The following is a 7,388-nucleotide window of genomic DNA, read 5'->3' as shown; positions in this document are numbered from 1 at the left end:
GACTGCAGGGCAGCTTTTAATCATTTCCTGGGTCTGAGGTGATGTGTTGCGGCAGAAGCTGCTAATGATTTATCAGCTGTAGTTTGATTATGCTTATGTCAGGTGTAGTCCTTTGTTGGAGCTAGTTTGATCTCAGCATTCAATCAATTGTGACTGACTGTTTGAATATCTTTTATATTAACAAAGCACCTCAGATCAAAAATGCAGGCCTGCAGTAGCAACAGTTTCCTTTTTCCTGTCTGATATCAAACCTATTGAAGTCACTGCCCCTCCAGTTGCTAAATTTGTGTTTGGTGTGTCAGTCTTTTTGTCCGTGTGTGTGGCCTTGCAGAGTTTGTTTTGTGCCACAGGCAGTGTGTGCAGCTGTCTTCACTACAAGGTGTTTGGGCAGATGGGAGAGCAGACCACACGAGAGAAACAGCTTTAAAGAAGGCCAAGTCTGTGTATAAAATCCCCTTAGATTATCAGTCTATCCTAATTCTGTTAAGGATTTTTTTTAACCAGAGCCCAGTGCTGAGCCACACCCTTGTGTAACAACATTATGAAGCAATCTGAAATGGATGGTCAGGATGTGAGGGGATTTAGTAGTTTTTTCAGTCGGGTGATATAATAATTGATGCCATTAGTGTTGAATTTATTCAAATAAAAGAAGGAGCCTCAACTGGTTAACTGACATATTTCTGGTGGATCCACGCCTACATTCTGTGGCAAGAATTTCAAACTAAAACAGTTCCTAAACTTGTTTTTAAATGATACAGCAGCATTTTTGTAGCCTATAAATGTATCTTTTAATGCTGAGTTTATTAGAGAATTAGTGAAACTAAAGGGAGAGTTGTGGGGTTTTCCCCCTTTCTTTGGCGCAGGGCCCCTTGCCGATTGGAAAAGCTGACAGGCTGCTGATGAAACTGCTTTGTAAGGAGCAGGGATGGAGTGCTGAGATTGTGACTCACACACTTTCACTCTTCATTGAGACACATGGAGAATGTGTGCACTGATCAGTCCATGGTAGATGATTTCTAGTAAGCCTTCATTCCTCCCTTCACTCAGATTTCTCTTTGCCCAAGGCTCATTCTTTTAAATGTCTCCATTCTCTTTCCTCGTCTCTGAGTTTTATCTGAGGAAACAACAGCTGATGTCAGATGTCTTATCCCATTCACCCTTTCTTTCTCTCTCTCTCTCTCTCTCTCTCTCTCTCTCTCTCTCTCTCTCTCTCTCTCTCTCTCTCTCTCTCTCTCTCTCTCTCTCTCTCTCTCTCTCTCTCTCTCTCTCTCTCTCTCTCTCTCTCTCTCTCTCTCTCTCTCTCTCTCTCTCTCTCTCTCTCTCTGTGCGTTGCAATAGTCTTTGTATGTCTTCTCCCTTTTCATTGATTTCTATTGTGGAGCCTGCAGCTGCAGCTCAAAGAAAAAACTTTGTTTTGTTTTTTTTAAAGCATTCAACTTGCAGCTATTGTGGGGTTGTACCATAGGGCAGCAGACTTTATGAAACAACAAGTACTGAAAGTTAACATTGTAAATTTTAGAGAGCTGATTCAGGCCTTACTACTAACTATCCAAATCCCAGGAAACAGAAACCCCTTTGTGCATGTGAAGGAGGAAGAATATTACTCAGGCAATTCAGTGTCTCAAATTACGGTTAATACAGAGAATAAACACATGTGGGTGGAAGAAAAGTGCAAAGAGTGTGTGTGGAGTATCAGTGCTTTATTGGAGAAACAGCCTCTGAACTTTTCATGTCTGGAGTCTCAAAACACAGATTCTTGGAAACCCTCGTTGATGAGATTGCATTGCTCTTTCCCCCTTTTTTTCTCACTTGGGACAAAATCCCACACTTGACCGTACAGCAGGTGGCAATGCAAAGGTGGAAACACTGAAACCTCTTTGTAATACCTTTTACAAACTACAATAATACAAGTGAAACAACATCTGAGTACTTTCACATGGTTTTATACGTTACTCGCCAAGTAAAAGAAACAAACTTTGCTTGCATAAAATAAGCTTCAGTGTTACAAAGTGCTTCACAAGGAAAATAATGAAACAAAGATTAAAAGCAAAGGCATGCAAAAACAAGAAATTAAATGATAAAACATGAGGACCATGAAATGTTAAAAGTAGATCAAACTTTAATGCAAGACCACCGCCTGCTGTTTGAGAAGACTGCATTATAAGTCTCCTATTTGAGATGTTTTTGTTGTTGAATATACCTTATTCAACATACATCCAGACCTGGAGAAGAGTGAAACAAAAAAAAAGAAGGGTTGGAGAATTTTTTAAAAGTTAAAAACTGGTGGCAGGAGTTTGAAAGACTGGCCATTTTTTTGACAATGGTGAAATAAAGTGAAGCTTGATATTCTATGGACTACAAATCAGGTTATTTCAACCTTTGTCGCTTCAAATTCTGAAATGTTTAATTTGTTTTTTTTTATTGTACTTCTCCCCCAACTTTATGGTAGTGCAATACTAAATTGCCCTTTAAATCATGCTTCACTGGCTTCCTGTTTACATTGCTTTTTTTTATTCTTATGGAGTTGAATTATTTAAGGACTCCTTTAAACGTACACGTACTAAATTGTAATCATGCTGTTTTTATTCCTCTGTTTTGTCAAAGTATTTTCATCTGACAAAAGGTGAAATGTAAACAAAGCTGTACAACATCTGGACGGGAACAGTCATCTAGTCAGGATACTGCCTGTTGATGCTGTCTCAGCTGTTAAATCCTGTCTAAAGACACACTTTTAGAAAAATGTCCTGAAGACGTCACGAAATTCAGCCCTTTGTTCTTGTTTGCAATTCTGTGATTTGGAAGGTCAGCATGGGACCAGTTGCCTTCCAGGGACAAATAAAGTTGAGGTGGAAAGTATTTTATGCTGTTTTTGCTGGAACTGTGTGATTGTATTTTTTTGTATTTCAGGGCCTGTATTTGTGATTGTCTGTTCTCTCTCCATTGCTTGAAATGTGCTGTGCAAAATAAAATTATTGTCATTATAAGGCTACATATACAAAATTTACAGTCACCGGCCACTTCATTAGGTACACCTGTGCAGTCTAATTCAATCCAATACAACAGCTCTGCTATAAATTCTACTTTTTTCAAGTTTATACATTTTCAGGTTTTTGACATTGTCAAAAAAGTGATAATTCTACTTTGTTTACGAGGTTTATGAGGTCATATTAAGTGATGGTGGCGTACTGGGGTAAATTATATTGACTGATGTTCTTAATATTTTGCCCCCCTCATGTATGTTAATGAAGTGGACAAAATATGAGGAACAACATTCAAATATAATGCGCCCTAAACATAAAGCAGAATTATCACCTTCCTGACAATGTCAACAAAAACTGAAAATGTATAAACTTCATAAATATAGAATTTAAAGCAGAGTATTAGATTGCATATATTTCTATAGATACCTCTCTCTCTATATATAGATAGATAGATAGATAGATAGATAGATAGATAGATAGATAGATAGATAGATAGATAGATAGATAGATATAGCACGTTGAGTTTCACCATGAATAAAATGTATTATTATTGTTGTTATTAATATTTATATTATTATTAGGCCTATTATTATTATTATTATTATTATTATAAACGTTCCGTCCTCACTTTGTAATCAATTAAATGAAGTAGTGCCTCATTCCCTGGGACCCTCTTCTGACCTCCTGGGGGACCCCGGACCCCAGCTTGGGAACCCCCGCACCCACAGGACATCTCTCGAATTTGGTTTGAATGTGACGTCACCCCTGCTTTGCATAACCACCAGTCGCAAGCTTTTGATTGGACCACCCTCCGGATTTAATCTGCATTTTCTGTTTTTTTATGACCACCACGCTTCGCTTCGCCTCCCTTCAATCTGCAGCCGGACTCCTCGGTCACTACCCCCCCACCCTCCCGCCTGGGTCCATCCTTCATAAAGGAGAGCAGCCTGACGCCGCCTGACGCTGCTCAAACGTGGAGGGAAGAACACGGAGAGACACGCTCGCCGCTGATTGCGCGGCTCTATTGTTAATCCGGTGAAATTTACGGCTCTGCCGACATATTTAGTGCATTTGTACCGAGAGGGAGGGACTGTTTGTTTCTCCGGGAGTCTTCAACCACAGTGTCGGTGGTCGAAAGGTACGTTGTAACGTCTCTAGCTGAATTATTTAAGTTACTACCTCTCGTTTCTTTGTGTTATTGTGCATTTAAATTAACCCTCCAAAAATACTCACTTAACCGCTCTGTCTTTGGGGCTGTCTTTTGTTGTTAATTTCACTACACATAATTTGTTCAGACGCCCGTTTCGTAACGTGCAGTGGCCAGTCTGTGATGATGGATGTGAGACGCTAGCATGGCTCAGTGATTTCAACCTGTGTTTTTACTCCACAGCCGTGTGTGTGTGTCGGGCTGTGCACTGGCACAACACTCAGCTGGCTCAGTCTTAGCTGCATCATGTTGAATTTATTGACTGCCTGGCGTTGCCTTCCTGTGTTTCTCCCAGCAGGCTGCCACTGCGTACACACCGCTATTGTTCTGTGAGGCTGAACTGGGCCTTTTGCTAAACCAGGGAGAAGATATCAGCGTGTTTGTCCTCAGAGACAAACGGTATCATTAAAGCTTCACTTAGCGACTTAGAAAAACAACCAGAAACTCCCAAAACAATGGCTACAAAAAGGGGAGTGCTGGGGACCACCTAGGGGTCGTTGACAGGGTCCCAAACAACACAGATACAATTGCATAATGTTGGAGGTATTGGAGACTGGTGGGAGGAATAAACATACAATGGAAGAGCCCCATGACTTTTAAGGTTTAAGAATGCATGTGCAAAAAGAGGTTGTTTTTTTCCCAGTTTGAGCCCAGATGGATCTATCTTCTGCTTACAGAAGGGTCCAAAATTCTGAGACCACTTTATCATTATCTTGAATGGGAAAGTGGTCTCAGACTTTTGGACACTACTGTATGTCTTTATCATTTCAGATCAATTCAAGACACTTGGCAACTTAAGTATCCACAGCAAGTCATGCATCACTGATATTGGACTGAGAAATCCTTTTGAAATGCTTGCACTCCTGTTTGTGCTGCTCCCAGCGCTTGTGAGACACTATCTCAGTTACTGCATGCTCTGTTCATGTTTGCATCCCTGCACATGGTGTGATCTCATTCTTGTCTTGGCAGAACGGCATGAGAAAGGGCAGACTATCAGACAGCATCGTCTGCAGATCTTAGTGATAGAGCGGGATGCTGTTTATCATCCGGGTGTTGGCTCAGACTCCACATTACATAATCGGTGTGTTTTGGACTGACGAGGTGTGGTGGGTAGGGTTTTGGGTGTGGGAGCAGCGACTCTTTCCTTTGCTTCAAAAATGGTAATAGACTGCAGGCGTTTCACAGAGGGACGCTCCCGCTACTGCTGCCAGGGTGTGTGAGGAGTTGTTTTTTTTTGTTACCTGAGTGTGAATGACACACGCACATGGCCTCTCTCATGCTTTTCCTGATTTTCTGTCTAAGCTCCAAGAGCTCATAGCTTGGTTGCTGTTGTTGTGCCCAAAATTCAAGGGCTAAATCCTCCAAAGTGTGGGTTTCAAGTGTGGATACGTCATAACAGCAGACGCCGTTGTATTTTTAAAGGCTTCTACAAATGTGGCAGTCATATGCAGCCTTCTCTTCTCTAAACCTTAAAGACTAGCATGCCCTTGGTATCTTACAGTCCAATTAATTGTCAATGGTGTGTTCAGGCTGTCTTCATATGATTGGAAAGTAACACCAGACTGTGTCATATTTATCAGGCTTTTGCATGTCTGTGGTCATAACTAATGTCAGTCATCCTTTCCGTGTTGAATTGAAATGTCATAATGGTGCATCAGAATGAAGCATGAGTTTAGTCTGTTTTTGAGGCTAGACTCATATTCAGAAGAGGAGCAGCAGTTTCAGAGATGGACTGGCATCCTTTGCCAGATCCAACATCTGAATTTAAAGCCTTTGTTTTATTTTTTTTAATATGCTGCACAGCCACTTCCTCTGTCACACCTCTGTTTCCCTTTCCTCTTTCTGAAGGCCAAAGCAAACCAGAGGAGGAGCTTAAAATAGCTATCTCATCTCAGTGTATCCTATTACCTTGAGAAAACTTGATGGATTGGATAAGACGGTTTAAAAAGGATAAAACCACAAGCTTTATGCAAAGAACGTTTTCATACTTTTAATGGTATGAAAACCCTTTTGCAATAAAACATCCAACTTTTAATGTCACCTGATTTGTTTTTATTAATGTTGAGATCATATTTGTTCAGTCACAAAACTGTTTCCTCCTCATGTGGTGGTTAGGTGGATTTCTTCAGGTTCAAGTTCATGCGGACATCGTCTCTTTCACTCCTGGAATGTACGTCTGCCTGCAAACTTCAGTCTGACTTGTTTTACAACACAGGAAACACTGTTGGGCCTATCAGGGTCCCTGCAGTTGTTGTTTATTTCGGGCACGGCAGTCTGAGAGAAATGCCGTTGGTTGACATTGCAACATTTATGAGAGTGTGACTGCCCATTTTAAAATGGATGCCACACATTTGGAAACAAATCAAGCCTGATGCTCTGTGACTGAGTGAAATACCTGCAGGTCATTGACTTGAACACCTTTTGTCAAACCACATCAGGTTTCGGCCAACCAGTCAGTAGTTTTCATCTGAGATGATATCAATGATTGATCAAAAGTAGCCGTCTACTGTCTGAGACTTCTCAGTTGTGCCTTGATAAGTGTTGTGATATACTGTAGGATTAATGCATCTGTTGGTGGCTGATATGTGCTCTTTATTGAGCTTGGTCATCAGTTTATGTGCATCGGTGCAACAGCTGGGAGAAGTTACGATGGTTATGGGTGTTTGAGTCAACAGTTCAAATCTGTTATTCACCATCCTGCAGTGTGAGCACAGGATATGCTTACTTACTACGTTCTGAGCTAATCTGTTTTGAGCCCATAAACAATTACTTAAATTTTGTGTGAACATCTTATTCTATATTTATGTCAGCTGCAGAATAAATGCAACAAAGGAAAAATAGTAGTGTCTGCACACTTGGATTATAGCTCCTAAAGTCTTTTTTATTGATTGAAACCTATCGACCCTCTGGGTCTTCATCAGGCACATGGCCAACATGACAAAGATCAAAGCATGTAGACACTGAATTAGTCGCATGATGCTGATGTCATCACAAACGTAGTTTCAGGCGACAGTCAACACCGGATCAATATCAGCTCATTATCAAAGCCTGAAGGCATGACCTAGCTATGATCTAGTGTGCAAACACTATTTAACTTGTGTCTTGTATTGACTGACGAATCATCCAAAGATATTCAGATTACAAAAGATAAAGAAAACATGAACTCACTCACATTTCAGAATCTGGAACCAGTAACTACT

General features: G+C 40.7%; 1 protein-coding gene across 1 annotated transcript in view; it reads left to right on the top strand.

Annotated features, from left to right (window-relative positions):
* The first annotated feature begins 3,927 nt into the window (after nt 1-3,927).
* The window catches only part of prr36a (proline rich 36a), a 36,609-nt gene continuing 33,148 nt past the window's right edge, over nt 3,928-7,388 (top strand). Inside the window, exon 1 of the mRNA XM_062428164.1 lies at nt 3,928-4,119. The gene's annotated coding sequence lies outside the window, so the exon portion shown is untranslated. The remainder of the gene's footprint in view (nt 4,120-7,388) is intronic.

The sequence above is a fragment of the Scomber scombrus genome, chromosome 2 (genome assembly GCF_963691925.1).
Source record: "Scomber scombrus chromosome 2, fScoSco1.1, whole genome shotgun sequence".
In the NCBI taxonomy this organism is placed as follows: domain Eukaryota; kingdom Metazoa; phylum Chordata; class Actinopteri; order Scombriformes; family Scombridae; genus Scomber; species Scomber scombrus.
The sequence above is the reverse complement of the archived record's forward strand: the minus strand, read 5'-3'. Positions and strand labels throughout refer to the sequence as shown.